This window comes from Pristis pectinata, chromosome 9, assembly GCF_009764475.1.
Source record: "Pristis pectinata isolate sPriPec2 chromosome 9, sPriPec2.1.pri, whole genome shotgun sequence".
Lineage (NCBI taxonomy): Eukaryota > Metazoa > Chordata > Chondrichthyes > Rhinopristiformes > Pristidae > Pristis > Pristis pectinata.
Genome location: NC_067413.1, coordinates 34,267,160 through 34,284,032, shown reverse-complemented (window position 1 = coordinate 34,284,032; position 16,873 = coordinate 34,267,160). Strand labels below are relative to the sequence as shown.

General features: G+C 42.0%; 1 protein-coding gene across 3 annotated transcripts in view; it reads left to right on the top strand.

The window, feature by feature from the left end:
* The first annotated feature begins 424 nt into the window (after positions 1-424).
* Positions 425-16,873, top strand: part of znf516 (zinc finger protein 516) — a 114,727-nt gene continuing 98,278 nt past the window's right edge. For 2 of the 3 annotated variants that reach the window (XM_052023255.1, XM_052023253.1), the window contains exon 1: positions 497-529. The gene's annotated coding sequence lies outside the window, so the exon portion shown is untranslated. Of the gene's footprint in view, positions 530-16,873 lie in introns of all 3 variants that reach the window. The other variant, XM_052023254.1, reaches the window with a different exon arrangement.

Here is a 16,873-nt window from a genome sequence, read left to right as displayed (position 1 = left end):
CATTAATCTTTTTTTCCCTGCGTCTTGCATACGATCCAAGAAATTAAAGTATACGAGACGTTATTAGTCAACTCGTAACCTTTTCTTCTTCACATATATAATACTGGTAGCAACGGACATAATCTACAAAGTTAATTCAAGTCAACAGAACTCAAGACCTATTTATTTTTTCTACATTGATATAAACGCTTCCAACACAAGATACCTCGGTAAGTTGGAACCGGGGGAAGTTGGGGGGGGGGGGGGTATTCTTTTTTGTGCTCGATGGCATTATAGATGAAATTATAAATTAAAATGTTATACACACACACACACGAAAGCATAGCCAGAATAATACGCATAAGTTGCATTTTTTATTACAGTGCTCGGAGCTGGCTGATTGGTTGGCGAAGACTATATGTATATTTGTCATAGAGAGGTTTCGTTTCTCTCCAGAGACGACTGCATATTTAGTGGAGTGAATTATTTTAGTTGCAAAGGCAGTGATTTGCAGAAAGCGGGTGGAGATTCCTTGAGGAGGAGACGCACAGTGAGTATAGCGAGGCAGATGTGAAGGAAAATAATTGAGAGAGTGAGCGAGCTTCGTGCGTGTGTGTGCGAGAGAGAAGGGAGAAAAAGGAAGATTCAACTGCTTGTATCATCCTTTTCTCTACCCGGGCTGGGCACCCCATGTCCCTCAATTCGGCCCGGCTTTGCTGCTGTTGCTTTGACGGGTCTGTGTGTCTTTGGCCACCTCTGGTTTACAGAAGGCTGTCCAGATAGAATAAAGTGTGGAGTTGGAGTCGCTGTGTCAAACTCATAAAAATTTGACCTTGCTCACTTGCGCTGAACACGCTTTTATTAAAGAAAGTAGCGTCACGTTCATTTTCCACTCTTCTGTTCCACCGACTTTGGTGGAGATGAATTTGGGAAGCGGGCATCCTCTGCGCGGGTGAAGCAAGCCTAGGGTGGGACTCCCCAGTTCTTGGAGCGATTTGGAAGGGACAAATACTGCCAGTCACATCCGCAAAAGAATGATAAACCATCGAACTTGTGCAGACTTTCGGTAAAAATCAATCGCGTCAGTCCCCTCCCATTCCCCACCGCCCTGCGCATCATATGACTTATCTCGTTTCTTTTTGAAAGCCGCAGCTATATCGGTATCCATCGTGCCTTCAGGCAGAGACTTTGGGTTACTGATAGTCCCCATCTAAAAGGGGGTTCCATCAGGGTAACCTTTTGGTTCTTTCTCCAATCTTCCCCATGTCTTCCACCAGTAGGAGGAGCTTCTCTTTATTTACTCTTTATGGCCTCCTCCTGATCTTGGGCAACTTGATGGGATCACCTTTTATCGCTCCCTGCCCCAAAGAGAACAGCCTCAGCAGATCCAGTAATTCATCATCAGTACCATTCACTGCACCCTCCAGCCCTTCAGTGTGGAGCCCTCCACGGGAATCAATACCCGGGTTGCAATCCAACCAGCGTCCTACACAGGTTCAACATAGCTTCTTTTGTTGATGCTGAGCTATGGCTTCTCCACAGGAACTCTGGGATACACATGAAAGCATTTGGTGGGTGTCTGGCATTGCAAAAACAAATAAAAGACAACGTTGTCTTTTCTAAACTTCTGCAGTTATTTAAGCTTCCATTTCATTCAGTGGTGGTGGGAGGAGACAGGGTGGGGGGAAGAAGTAAAGTGGTGCTGAGTTCTGTTGGATGCAAGGAGAAGTTGTCTGTAATTGAGCTGTAAATCAATTTGTCCTAGCTTGCACTTAATGTTTTTTGGTGACTGATTATTCAATGATTTGCAAGTAACAGAAAACAGTGTTCACACATGGAGGCACATGCCAACACATACAGAACACACTAATGCATGCACACATGTACACAGACAAAATACACACGTATATAGGCACATGTGAATACCCACACACCTGAACACACATACATGTGCACAAGACAGCTCATACACACTCAGCTGCAACACTTGGCAACACGCATACACACCTACATGTGTGCACAATTATACAGCACCATGCACGTGTGTGGGCACACACACACACACACCTCAGGGCAGTATAGTTCCTGGGAGTTTTAAAGCTTTAACTATTGGAATAGTAATAACTAATTCTTATTAGGAAAGTTGACATGTAAATACAGGTTAGGTTTTGTACACAGTGTTCTAACATCAGGGCTTGGCTGTTCATGCTTGTTTTTGTTGCTAGTTGATACATTAGGGTTTCTATCTGTTCTATTTATGGCATGGGCTGTCAGGATCTACTTTCAGAATGAGGATTTTATGTTTGGGTATGTATCTAGGAAAAAGACCTGGATGGTTTAAATAAATATATTCGTTCATAAATAAATGGATGTATTTCAGTGTAGGTTACCAAAGTTTATTCATTACTGCATGGAACGGGGGAAGGGGAGGAATGTGTTCGATTTTCCATGCAGAGTTGAACAGTCTACAGTTATTTATATTCATCCTTTTTGAGTGGGTCATGAGAACTTCAATAGAAACCCTCTACACGTAGTTTTGAATTATTTCTGAAAGAACTCATGTTAGATTGACAAATAACTACTAATTTCTACTTGGTATTTGGAGCCTGGTTGTCTCACTGTCAGTTTTAAGTCCGTGTGCTTTGAGTGCCTGTTGTCCATTGAATTGTTTTTATGGAACAGAACAACCAGTATCTCGGTTTCACAATAACTTAATAAAGAATAGTTCTTGGATGAGCAGAATGCTCATCCAAGATGGCATGTACTTGTACAAATGGCATGTACTTGTACAAAGAATAGGCAAGTTAGACGGGAGTCTCTATCAAACTGTTACAGAAGTCCTGAGAATCAAATAGAAGTCACCAAGCTGACTTTGTGTCAAACCAAACATTCAAAAACAAAATTTTGTTGGTAATCTCCTGGAAATCATTCTCACTTCCACAGAGCGGCAGTGTGAGAGGAAAAGTTGCTCTTCAATCTCCATCAGTTGCTTTACATTGTATGCCGCCCCTTACTGAGACTGTTGATGATTAACACTGGACAGGATTGGCAGTAACTTCCCATGTTTGTCACTCAGTGATGCAGTTCATAACTAACCGCCTGTTCAGTCATACAGCAAAAACAGAGCAACCATTATCTCGGTTTCACAATAACTTAAAGAATAGTTCTTGGATGAGCATTCTGCATAATGGAACCATAGAGGCTTGTAGCACAGAAGGAGTAAGCCATTCGATCCATCAAGTCTAGATCAGCAATTTAGAAGCAATCTAGTTAATTCCACTATCACTCTTCCCGTATCTGTCCTTCAAGTAATTTGATGTGTAATGCTCATAAGTTTGCTTTTATCTCTATATTAACGCAGATGGGAACAGCAGTCAGTGAAACAAAACCAGTTTAAAAAAATGGGAATATATCTACTCTGGATTACAACTTCCTTAATAGTATAGTTCTGTAACAACTCAAGCCTTTGTTGTAGGGCACAAACCCTTAATCTTCAACCGTGAAGGCAAGGGTGCGGCCCAGCCATCCAGGTCCAAGCAGAGGAGGTTGCCTCTATTGACATTACCATGATTGCTCCATCTTATTATCTGAAGCATCAGTTTCTCCACTGTTTGGGGTTATATAATAATGCGGCCCTGTAGCTAAGAGACCCGAGAGAAGGAACCAGGATGTGATTTTTTGGAATGAATATTGCACATCTGGTTGACAAGCCAATGGGGGTATTGGTATTCTGTTTTCAAATAGAGGACATTAAATTCTGTTGAATGACATTTCTGCAAATATTAACATGTGTACACACCATCACATGCATGCTCACACTCAATTACAAATACATACACACAGACATACTCTTACATACATAACACTCAATTATACAGATGCAATGTACACACACCTGCACTAATACAAACACACACCCTTACACAAGTACAAATGTGCACAGACTGACACAGATCCTCTCACAGACACACTTCCACACACATTCTCTCAATGTTCTGACTCATCAGAGTACATGCACACATTCTCTCATGCAAGCACACGCACGCACACACACACACACACACACACACACACACACACACACACACACACACACTGATTTGCATTAAGAGCCATCTTTCTCTGCAGGTGTCATATTTTGAAAGTGAAAGGAAACTTTGAAACATTAATTATCTTTTCAACAGCAATCTTATCAGTTAGGTGAAGTTTCAGTAATGTTTAAGCTGGTATCTGTGGCATTGCAGATAATTTGCAAAGAATATTTTTTTGAGGTTATTGGAACGGTGTCACCATGAAGACAAAGGAAAAGATATTATGCACATTCTGTAATAAATATGATTCCTCATGCCTATATTGCCACCTCCATTATGTTCTCTAATCATTCAGATACCTTTTTTTTAGAGGTATGAAATAGCAGTCTGCTGCACCAACCATTAACACAGAAGTTAACATTGTGAGGTTCATTTTATCCTATTTGCCTTAATTCCAGTCACAGGAATATTTCTCTACTTTTAATCAATGGGTAGGAGGGTGTCTCACTCACTTTTGTGATTTTGCACCACAGAAATAGACCATTTAAATGATTGGGTCCATGGCTGTTGAGATCCTCTCCTGCCCTACATCAGATCCCAAGAACATTTTCTTATATTCCTTTCTCCCTCGTCTGCCAATCCAGCTTTCCCCTTAGATTCTGCTCGCCTCAATGACTCCTCACTCTAGCAAGTTCCCATTCTGGATACAAAAGCTTCTCCTGAATTTCCCATTAGATTTCCTGGGGACTCTCTTGTATTTGTGGCACTTGGTTTTGCTGTCCCCCACAAATGGGAGCATCTTCTCTGTGCCCACTTTTTCACCATGTTAGGAACTCAGTCAGGTCACACTCACTCCAGCCTGTTCAATATTTCACAATAAATATATGTGAGAGGGAAAAAATTTACAGGGACGTGTGTGGCAAGTTTGTCACACACAGGGTGGCAGGTATACAGAACGAGCCACCAGAGGAACTGGTAGAGGTGGATGCAATTACAATGTTTAAAAGACATTTGGGCAGGTATGTGGATAGGAAGGAGGGATATGGGACAAATGAGGCAAATGGGAATAGCTCAGTTAGGCATCTTGGTCGGCGTGGACAAGTTGGGCTGAAAGTCTCTTATGACTCTATACTATCTCAGTCCAGGTACATGCACCTGATGCTTTTCTTCCCCTTTCTCCAGTGTCTCTATCTTTTTATAAAACTGTAGACCAGAATAGTGGAGAGTGCATTGTATATTTTCGTGAAGTCGTTCACCTAAATTTTGTTTATGTTTTAAGTTGCAAAGAGAGAAAGAGGTGGAGCAAACAGAGAAGACATCTGTGATGGGGTGGAGACCAAGGCTGTCCAGGTGACAAAATTACTTTGGGCCCTGTTCTGATGTACCTTCCAACATTTTCGGTTTTTATTTCAGATTTTAAGCATCTGCAGCTTTTGATTTTCGTTTTGTATAGTTAGTACTCATTTTCTTCACAACTATTCAAAAGGACGTATTTTCACTTCTTCACTGAGGCACAATGGGTATGTCCTTGCTACAGTATGTGGTGTTCAGCATCTGCATACAGTGTGCCTAAATGACTTTCACTCACCCTGAAAGCACCGGTCACTTTTTATTTGACTCAATTTAATTTAGTTGCTTTCAATATGTTTGATTGGTTTTGTTTCTTTTTCAAATTAATAAAAAGATAATTAACAAACAATAGTTTTTATTTTTTAATCTTGCTTGGGAGTTCTTGAACATCTGTGAACTTCAAAGTTTCCACATTCAGCTTCAGTAAAAGCCTTGGCAGCCAGCGAGCTGGGAGCTGGGGCTTCACTGTTTGTCACAGCCTTTCTATCTGAGAAGGGAGAGGTCTCATGCTGCTGAGAGCCAGGCTGAGGTGCTGTGAGCAGGACCCAGCAGAATTCTGGGCTGCAGACTACACTTGAAGATACTCCTGGTGCAGGACACATGTGACTGGTGGTTTCATGGAGAGCTGAAGAAGATCAACAAACAAGAGGCTGGAGGAACTCAATGAGTCAGGCAGCATCTGTCGACGGAAATAGACAGTCAACATTTTGGGTCGAGACCCTTCATCTTGAAGTCCACTATCCATTTCCCTCTTCAGACACTGCTTGGTCTGCTGAGTTTCTCCAACTTGTGTGTTGCTCCAGATTCCAGCATCTGCAGTCTCTTGTGTCTCCTAAGCTGAAGGTCATTCAGACATGCTGTATGCAGATACTGTACACCACATAGCAAGGACATACCTTGTGCCTCAGTGAAGAAATGAACATATTTCCTTTTGCATTGTTGTGAAGGAAAAGGAGCGTCTCTTACACATCAAAAATCAAAAGCTGGAGATGCTAAAAGTCTGAAATAAAAACAGAAGATGCTGGAAAGGACATCAGAACTAGACCCAAAGCAATTTTTGAGCAAGCATTTAAGATGAGAGGGGGTAATTTCAAAGGAGATGTGTGGGGCAAGGTTTTTAAAAAAGAGTGGTGGGTGCCTGGAATACACTGCCAGGGGTGGTGGTGGAGGCAGATAGGATAGAGGCATTTAAGAAGCTCTTAGATAGGCACGTGAATATGCAGAGAATGGAGGGATATGGATGTTGTGCAGGCAGAAGGGATTAATGTAATTGAGCATCATTAGTTTAAATAGTTCAGCACAACATCATGGGCCAAAGGGCCTGTTCCTGTGGTGTACTGTTCTATGTTTCATTTTGCTCAGGTCTGACCAGTGGGCAGATTTCATAAGCAGCGGGAACAGAACTAGGCCGTTTGGTCCTTCATGTCTGCCCTGCCTTTAAATAAGATCATGGCTGTTCTTTTACGTCAGTGCTTCTTTCTCATACTAATGTCAGCTGGGGAATCTGTGGAAGTTCATGCTGCTCATTTGGACTCCATGAGGAGTCTACCAGGCAACCCGCAGCAGAAGACCAGCTCTGGACCTCTGGGCTTCCTGAGAGAGAAATGTGGCAACTTTTTCATGCAGAGGATGGTACATATAGGGAGTGAGCTGCCAGAGGAGTTTGAGGCAGATACAACAACAATGTTTAAAAGAGATTTGGACAGGTACATGGGTAGGAAAAGTTCAGAGGGATATGGGTCAAACATGGGCAAATGTGACTAACTTAAATGGGCATCTTGGTTGACATGGACAAATTGGGCCAAAGGACCTGCTTCCATGCTAGATAACTCTATGGCTGAATCCACAGCTTGTACGGCAACTGCTCTGCCCAAGACCACAAGAAATTGCAGAGAGTTATGGACACAGCTCAGTCCCTCACACAAACCAGCCTCCCCTCCATGGACTCTGCCCATATTTCCCATTGTCCTTGGGGAAAGCAGCCAACATAATCAAAGACCCCTCACCCTAGTCATTCTCTATTCTCCCCCCTTCCATCAGGCAAAAGATACAAACACCACCAGGCTCAAGTACAACTTCTATGCCACTGTTATAAGGCTTCTGAACTGACCTCTTTTATAATAACTAACTCTTGATCTCTCAGTCTACCTTGTCATGGCATTGCACCTTATTGTCTACCTGAATTGCACTTCCTCTGTAACTGTAACACTATATTCTGCATTCTGTTATTGCTTTTCCCTTGTACTACCCCAATGTACTTATGTTTTGAAATTATCTGTATGGATGGCATGCAAAACAAAGTTTCTGACTGTACCTCAGTACATGTGACAATAATAAACCAATTACCAATCACCAAAAATGTTAGCTCCTTGGTGGGAGTTTCACCCCTTAATAAACCTCTACATCTTATTGATGTTATGAGTTTATTCCTTTCACTTACTTTACTGAAATGCCGGGGTATATTTGAGAATGTGCATTAATGTACAAGTCAGCTGCATGGTGTCATTTAAATCTTTTTGTTTGTTAACAGAGTAGGTGTCACCAAGGCTGGTGTGTATTACCCATTCCTAGTTACCCTTGAACTGAATGGCTTGTTAGAACAACTCAGAGAGCGAAGCTTGTTAAATTCCCTGGTTGCAGTAGTAGGATTTGAACTCTTATCTCCAGATCTATAGCTTCTATACCAATCCACAGAATTAAGCACTAGGTTACAGGGCTCCAACTTGCATTATGAGTTACTCTGATTTTCAAAGGTAAATTTCTATAGCGGTTCAAAGGTAAGTTCTATAGAAGCCCCAACTTTTACAGCAGTTAATGGTAAGCTGCTCTATCTACATTACACATTTATAAAGGCAGATGTTAATATTGATCCTAAGATGCTTGCCCTTGCTAGCATCAGTGTTTCAAGCCATTATGAAGCCTCCTATCTTACTTGCAAAATTTGTTCAAATTTTTAAAAAAAGATGCATTAAAGTGGGTCAGGAGAAGGTTATATTTCTTCATAAATGCAGTTAACATTTTTTTAAGATGTTAATGTAATATATTTTATGAAAATACTGGTATTTTGAATTTTACACTTCTATAAATGCTCTAATTGATTTTTGTGAAGAACAGATATTATAGAATTGAGTCACAGCTAGCTCTGGTGCTGGATTCCCTGCCCCCTCCATGTCCCTTCCATCTTCCCTGTCATTGTTCTTGGCTCCTATTTAAGAAATGCATCAGTTTTTAAATTCTCATCCTTGTTTTCACATCTCCCTGGTCTCACCCTCCTCCAGCCCTACAATGGTACAACATCTCTGTGTCTCTCCAATTCTGGCCTGATCCTGAATTTAATTGCACCATCATTGCTGACTGTGCCTTCAGCTGCTTCCCTACACCTGTCCATCTTTCCTCTTCCCTCCTTTAAAATTCTCCTGAATCCCTATCTCCTTGACAAAGTTTTGGGTTATCTAGCCTAAAGTCTTTCTATGGGGTTGGTGTCAAATTCCAATAAAGTTTCTCGGAGATTTTCAGAAACATTCGGGTTTAATGACAACTTTGACAGTTGGTTAAGCCCGGAGGCAGGATTTAGCTGACTGTCAGAGTACTGTGGGTGGGGCTTGTACAGAGCCTGGTATATGACAATATTTATAATAGGAGGACCCTACACTGCCCAATGTGCCCCATCACACAGGCTGGAACTGGCTTTGTTCAGGAAGTTGCCCCTTGAAGATTTGCTAAAAGGCAAATGTGAGCCTTGCAAGGAGGTAAGGATGGTTTTGGCCATTAAAACATTTAAATTCCATGCTGCAAAACAATCATGGCTCCTCGTATGAATTGTAGAGTAAAATGGAAAAATATTACCCCAGCCCAGCCCAGCCCCCACCCTTGTATCTCTACTTGTGCTCAATGAAAACAATTCTTTCCAAGATGTCAGAAGCATGAGATTATATTGTCTATGTCAGTCAGGGAACTTAGTAACATCACAGGTGAAGGAAAACTTCTTTGGTTGAGACATTAAGCAAAAGTTTGTTCTACAGTACAAGGTTCCACAGCACTATTTTAAAGCAGTAGAGGTCATCCTGATTTCCCGGTGATATTTATTCTCTTAAACAACATCAGTGAAACAGATCGACTAATCATTGTTGTCTGTAAGAGATTGCTGGACACAAAATCCCACATTCCACTGGTGAATGCGCTTTGGAGGTACTTCACTGGAACATCCTGCAAATCCCAGTGGAAATGTTGGACTATTTTTTTTCTTTTTCTGTCTGGAGCACCAGACAGGTATGAATTAAAAATAAGGTGCATCAGTTAGCAGTCTGTACAGCAAGTGCATTCCACTGTTATTTTTGAAAATGGATGGCAGCAATCATGTTACTGCACTCTGAGGAAATTGTTATGTCCAATGAGGAATATTGCCTGGTTTCAGAAAATTCCAGCCTTAATTTCATGCAACTCGTATCATTTCCACTGGGCTTTCAACCCGATCTAAACAGATGGACAAAGCTAGCTTGTTCTGCAGGATTTATCAACTTTAATACAGATGGTGTCTCAACAGCTTTCTACATAAGCATATATGGTGATACAAATGGATGTGAACAATTCAGTACAGAAATAAATACACTTGTATAATATTTATTTTGGGCTTATTTTCTTACAGTACAGTGAAGATAGCTGATTGATTCACCATTAATTATGTCTGTGAAACTATTGGCTGCAGGTTGTAATCACCTATACGTATTCAGCCAATGATCTTGTTCAATGGTGGAAGAGGCTTGAGGGGTCAAATGTCCAGCTTCTGCTCCTAGTTTTATGTGATTACATCGATATTACAACATCAAATTGTACATCAATCCCATTTTATTCTCTCCACTTTCCCATCAACCTCCCTGAGATTCTCCTGGTTATCTACGCACCAGGAACAATTTACAGTGGTCAATTAACCTACCAACCCACATAGATATGGAAAGCAGAGCACACAATGGAAACCCACACAGTCATAGGGAGCTCCACATAGACAGCACCTGAGGTTAGGATCGAATGAGGTTAGAGTCTGAGGGTGCAGCCTCAGAATAAAAGGACATCCCTTTAAAACTGAGCTGAGGAGGAATTTCTTCAGCCGGAGGGTGGTGAATCTGTGGAATTCGTTGCCACAGACGGCTGTGGAGGCCCAGTCATTGGGTGTATCTAAGGCAGAGACTGATAGGTTCTTGATTGGTAAGGGGATTAAGGGGAGAAGGGGGGGGGGGGACAATTGGGTTGAAAAAATCAGCTGTGATTGAATGGTGGAACAGACTCAATGGACTGAATGACCTAATTCTGCTCCTACATCTTATGGTCTTATGGAACCTGTGTCGCTGGAGCTGTGAGGTAGCAGCACTAAGTATTGCACCACTGTGCTGTCCCTATGCCACCCAGGATTTCTCCCCTCCAGTGAAAGCACCTGCTCCATGCCTACCCTATCAAACCCCTTTTATAACCTCAAGGATGTCAGTCAGATCACCCATTACTTTTCTGTTATCCAATGAAATGAGCTGCTACCCATCCAGCCCTGCCTGAGAAATGCAACCTCCTAGTTCTGGAATAAAGAGAAAAATATCCACTTAAGCATTTCCATTATAATTCAAAATCAGATTTATTATGACTGTGATGATGTGAAATTTGTTGTTTTGCAACAGCAGTACAGTGCAAAGACATGAAATTACTATAAATTACAAAAATAAATAGTGCAAAAAAAGGAATAATGAGCTAGTGTTCACGGGCTGTTCAGAAATCTGATGGCGGAGGGGAAGAAGCTGAATCATTGAATGTAGACCTTAAGGCTCCTGTACTACCTCCCCGATGGTAGTAATGAGAAGAGGGCATGTCCGGGATGGTGAGGATCCTTAGTGAAAGATACTGCTTTCTTGAGGCACCGCCTCTTGAAGATGTCCTCGATGGTGGGGACGGTTGTGTCCATGATGGAGCTGGATGAGACTACAGCCTCTTGTGATCCTGTGCATTGGAGCCTCCATACCAGACTGTGATGCAACCAGTCAGAATGTTCTCCACTGTACATCTATCACCGTACATCAAAGGCTCAGAAGCTGCAAAGACTGTTGTAACACCTTGATTGAACAAACCTAGACAATAAACACTTGTGCAATTAGTAGGAGAATAGTATTGTAAATATTACAGTAAGTTTACTCAAAGCACTTTCGTACATGACTCGGGACTCCCAGAGATCTCAGCTATGGGGTTGCTCATTGTGTTCTGGCATCTAGTGCCAGGCTTATTTTGTTTTCTTCACACACTACCTGGTCTCTGTTCCTTCGAGCTTGGATGAGCCTTAAGGAAAAATTCACCCTTTCCCGTTAGCGCTAAATATGCGAAAGAATATTGGCTGCTGTTGGTACTTGCCTCCACAGTTTCAGATCCAGTGAAATTAACGGAACCCATTATGTTAGTGCGGTAACCTCGGGACTAAGACCCTGTGCATATTGTTGTATTGGCACTGAATGTGCAGTTGGATTTGGAATACCACCATCTAAAGTTCAGAGGTCCCCTCAGTAGCAAAAGTAATAAAGACAGTTCATGGAAGACCACTTCAGGGTGAATCTGCATGTGTTTGGATCAATTGAAAGGTACCATCATGTTCACCAGTGATGGCTAAACCAATAGCCAGGAACTATACAAATGACCTTAGACAAATTGCTGTCCCCCTGACCACATCCCCCCGCCACCTCCACCCCCCCCCCCCCACCCCCCCGTGCTTTTTGTGAGCCGGTATCTTACTTCTTCTGATTTGGAAGCTCTTAACAATTTTATTTTAATCCTACAATAAATTTCTTGGTAATTGGTTTATTATTGTCACATGTACTGAGCTATAGTGAAGAACTTTGTTTTGCATGCCTTCTATACTTAGATAAAATGTCTTTTTTTTGGCAACATTTTAGTTGCTGTTCTTAAATGAGAGACACAAGAGGTGGGTTCCTTTTCTCGTTCCCTGCTCAATCTCTGTCTCGCAGCTACGATTTCAGTTGAGTTTTTAATTAATTTGACTAGTGTTTAACTGTAAGTGATCCAGTGGGGCCAACTTGAATTGGTGTAGGAGTAAGCAATGGTCTCAGACCAGAGGTCTGTTTAAAGAATGTGGAGTAGGTCAGGCATTCCTGCTTCAATGCATCCCCTTCCCCCACCCAATTAACAAGTCATATATTCATCTGCCTAGGCCCCAAGCTCTGCAATTCCCTTCCTAAACATCGCCAACTCTTTCTCATCTTTTTAAATTGGTCTTTAGAATCTAGATTTTTGACTCAGCTTTTAGTCCATTAGTATCTTAAATAGCTCCGTGTCAAACTTTGTTGGTTAATTGCTCCTTATGAAGGGTCTATTTGTATTATGTAAAAAGCACTACATTAATGCATGTCACTGATATTAAAACAGAAGATGTAACACTCAACAGATCAGGCAGCATCAGTACAAGAAGAGTTAAGGTTTAAGGATAACGCGCAGTCTTTTTCTCATGGTTGGGGAATCAAGAACTAGAGGACATGGGTTTAGGGTGAGAGGGGAGAGATTTAATAGGAACCTGAGGGGCAACTTTCTCACCTAGAGGGTGGTCTGTATATGGAATGAACTGCCAGAGGAAGAGGTTGAGGCAGGTACATTAACAATGTTTAAAAGGCATTTGGACAGATGCATGGATAGGAGAGATTTAGAGGAATATGGGCCAAACATGGGCAAATGGGACTAGCTTAGATGGGAATTTTGGTGGACATGGACCAGCTGGGCCAAAGGGCCTGTTTCCGTGCTGTACAACTTTATGATATGACTCTTTGTCAGAACTGCACAAGTTTAGAGCTGAAGAAAGTTTCAAGCAAGTGTGGAGTCAGGGAGAGGAGAATAAATGGTATGGCAGAAAAGAGATCAGTACCACCTTGGAGTTATCAAGGTCTGTATCTTGGCACCTCATGTTACTCACTCCCTTTACCAACATGATCTATTGTCCTGCTTCCTGCAGTGCTCCCCTAAATTACTTCCCTCTATCACTCCCACAATCACGGCTCAACCAGCTTCTTCATCTCTTGGCCACTCTTGGCACCTTCTCCTCTCATTATTCTTCCATCTCCCAGTAATGGATCTTCCATATATCATGCAACCATCTCACCCTTAACAGGTACAATGCCAAAGGATGGCACTTGGCTTTATCTGGTTGTCATGTATTCCACTGAGGCATCATCTAATTGAAAGTGTACCATCAGAGGATTAGCTATTGTCAAAGATTTTTTAAGTGTGGATTAAATAGATTTATTTGTTCTTGCTACCTTCAACATAGAGTAAAACAGCTGAAAGTATCTTGCTAATTACAAAGGAAAACAATTTCTAGAAATGTGTTTTTCATCTGTTGTGACAAAATGGAGAGTTGATTTTAGATTTACAGCTTTGTCCTTCCTCAACTTCAAAGCAAAGATATTGGCATGGTTAAATCTGTTGCAAGACATGCCATGAACAAAGGGGAAGGAGGCCCCTTAATTTTGGCTGCTGCTGCAAATTCTATTATATAACTCTTCTGCTTTTAACAAAAATTAGAATTAACAGAAAAGTAAAGTTAGTGTTGCAGCTAGCAAGGTGTACTTTGGTTCTATAAACAAGTTGTTTCTACTTTTAACAGCTGCGTTCACAACTGCGTTGGTGTATAGACATCAAAAGAGGTGGTTTATTTGCAAGATAGAACACAACCTATATCTATAAGTTGAGTCTTCTGTCTCCTTCTGCAGACTGAGTGTTGCAGTCAGTGTTACATTGTTACAAAGCAAGGATGCTGCCTGATTCTCCTGACCAACAGGATCACAATGTCTACTCAGAGTAAAATTATGTACATGTACATAGGCTCATTGCTCTGCCTGTATGCTCATTGCTATAGTATTAATTTTAAATGCAGTTTGAGTTGAGAAATTTATTAGATTGTGACCAGTCATTGGTGTCTCTGAGGTTTGTTTTCATTCTCACCCCCAAGGACTGGAGAAGACATGGTTTAGGTTGAAAATGTTGACCAGGTCTTGTTTGGTCTGATTTTTAATTAGGTTGGCCTGGTTAAACAGCAAGTGGTCCAAGCGTGTTGCTCACTTGCCCACCAGACCTTGAAAACAGGCATGAACTTTTCCAGATAAGCTGTATCCAGCTGGTTGACAAAGTTCAATGCAATGCAGGGACCGTAAGTGGTGAGTCCTGCCCTTAATTGCCTTAACTTCCAATTAGGCTGAACCCCCTCAAGCTGAACCTGCTGTTGAAGCTGTCAAATATTTGCATGTCTCTGACATTAATAAACATTCAAACACTATTCAAATTAACTATTGTTTTTTAATTATTTAAATTTTCAAAAAAGTAAAAAAAATAGAAAATATTGGAAAATACTTCACAATTAAATGCACTTAAATCAACTCAGTTCAATATGCCTGCCTCTCTATCTCACTGCAACAAACAAGATGCTGGAAGAACTCAGCGGGTCAGGCAGTATCTGTGGAGGGAAATGGAAAGATGAAGGGTCTCGACCCGAAATGTCGACTGTCCATTTCCCTCCATGGATGCTGCCTGACCTGCTGAAATCCTCCAGCATCTTGTTTATTGCTCCGGATTCCAGTATCTGCAGTCTCTTGCGTCTCTACCTCGCTCTTGTTCTGCTCCTTTTGAGTGATTGAGGTTGCTGGATTTGCACTCTCTCACTGAACATATGCTCCCAGGGCAGAGTTCCCAGTGTAGGCAACAGGAAATCTGTGGAAATTTGCCCTTCCCCAAAGGACACCATGGAGAATCTAATGGTGGATAACGTGGTCCTTTCTGCAGCGAGCAGCTGAATGGAAATTCCTGACTTCAGTCTTTGAGTGAAGTAGCTGGATTGCTGGCTTTTTAGTGGGAGATCTGAGCCATTCTTTGCATATGACGTTGGATGCCATTTCAGCCAATAAAATCTAGTCTGAATCATAGAACAACCCCATTCCATGTAACCCGTTCTCCTCACATTCCCATCAGCTCCCCCCAGATTCAACCACTCAACTAAGTACAAGGGACAATTTACAGCAGCCAATTAACCTACCAACTGGCCCGTCTTTGGGATGTGGGAGGAAACCAGAGCACCTGGAGGAAACTCAGGCAGTCACAGAGAGAACATGCAAACTCCACACAGACAGTACCCGAGGTCAGGATTGAACCTTGGGTCTCTGGAGTTGTGAGGCAGCGGCTCTACCAGCTGTGTCACTGTGCACCCTCTGTTTGCAGTTTACATTCCCTCATCCTCCTTTCAATCCTTACCATAGCAGTTGCTATTTCTGGAGCTTCCTCCAACCCTCCACCATCTCTGTACTACTCTAATTCTGGACTCTCCCTATTCTCATCTCTTCATTATTGGCAACAGAACCTTCAGTTTCCCTGCCACTAAGCATGGGAATTGCCTCCCTGCATATTCCCACTTTTCTACCTCTCTTCCTACAAGGCACTCATTAAAATCTACCTCTTTAATAAAATCACCCACCCTAAAATCTCTTTTTGTTTGATTCCTCTGAGGCACCTTTGGATCTATTAAAGGCCAAGTGCAAGTTGGTGTTATATTTAGAACCTCACTGGGATACTATCCAGAATAGCTCAATAGCTTTCTGTAGTTAGTGATTGTTGGTATTCTTTCCTTAATGTCTGTTGAGCAATGCTTAGTGAACTTACATGGCAGTCAACGATATTGTGTAATGATTAATAGCAAGCAGCACTTTGCAATTTTTGAATGGGTAACTAGCAACTTGGTGGGGGAGTGAGCACAACCATGTCCTCATCAACGGAACTGCTGTAGAGGTGATTGACAGCTTCAAGTTCCTAGGCATTCACATCACTAACAACCTCCCCTGGTTCCTCCATACTGATGCGGTGATCAAGAATGCACATTAGCGCATGTACTTTCTGAGGCATCTGAGAAGATTCGGTGTGTCCACGAGGATTCTCTCGAATTTCTACAGAGGCACTATAGGAAGTATCCTGACAGGTCGCATCTCAGCCTGGTATGGCAACTGCTCTGCTCTGGGCCAAGAGAGTGGTAAACACTGCCCAGTCCATCACAGGCTTGTCACTTCCTTCCATCCTGTCCATCTTCACAGTGCACTGCTTAAGGAAGGCTAATGATATCGTCAAGGATGCCCGCCACCCTGGCCATTCCCTTTTCTCTCTTCAACCTTCTGGGAGAAGATACAGGAGCTTGAAAGCCCGGATGACCAGGCTCAAGAACAGCTTCTTACCAACTGCTGTCAGACTTTTGAACCAATCACCTCTTTCACATCCCCTTCCCGTTGGTGCTGCCACGTTCTCGGACTCTGAATAGTTTCTCCATTATTAATTCCGTTATTGTCACTTGAGCATTTCTTTTTGCACTATTTCAGATTGCACTTACAAGCTTTGCACCATTCTGTTGTCTTGCGCTCATCGCTGTATTTATTGTGGTATTTATTATTACCACATATACTGTTTACTCTGTGAGCTTCATGCAAGCAAGGAATTTCATTGCACCC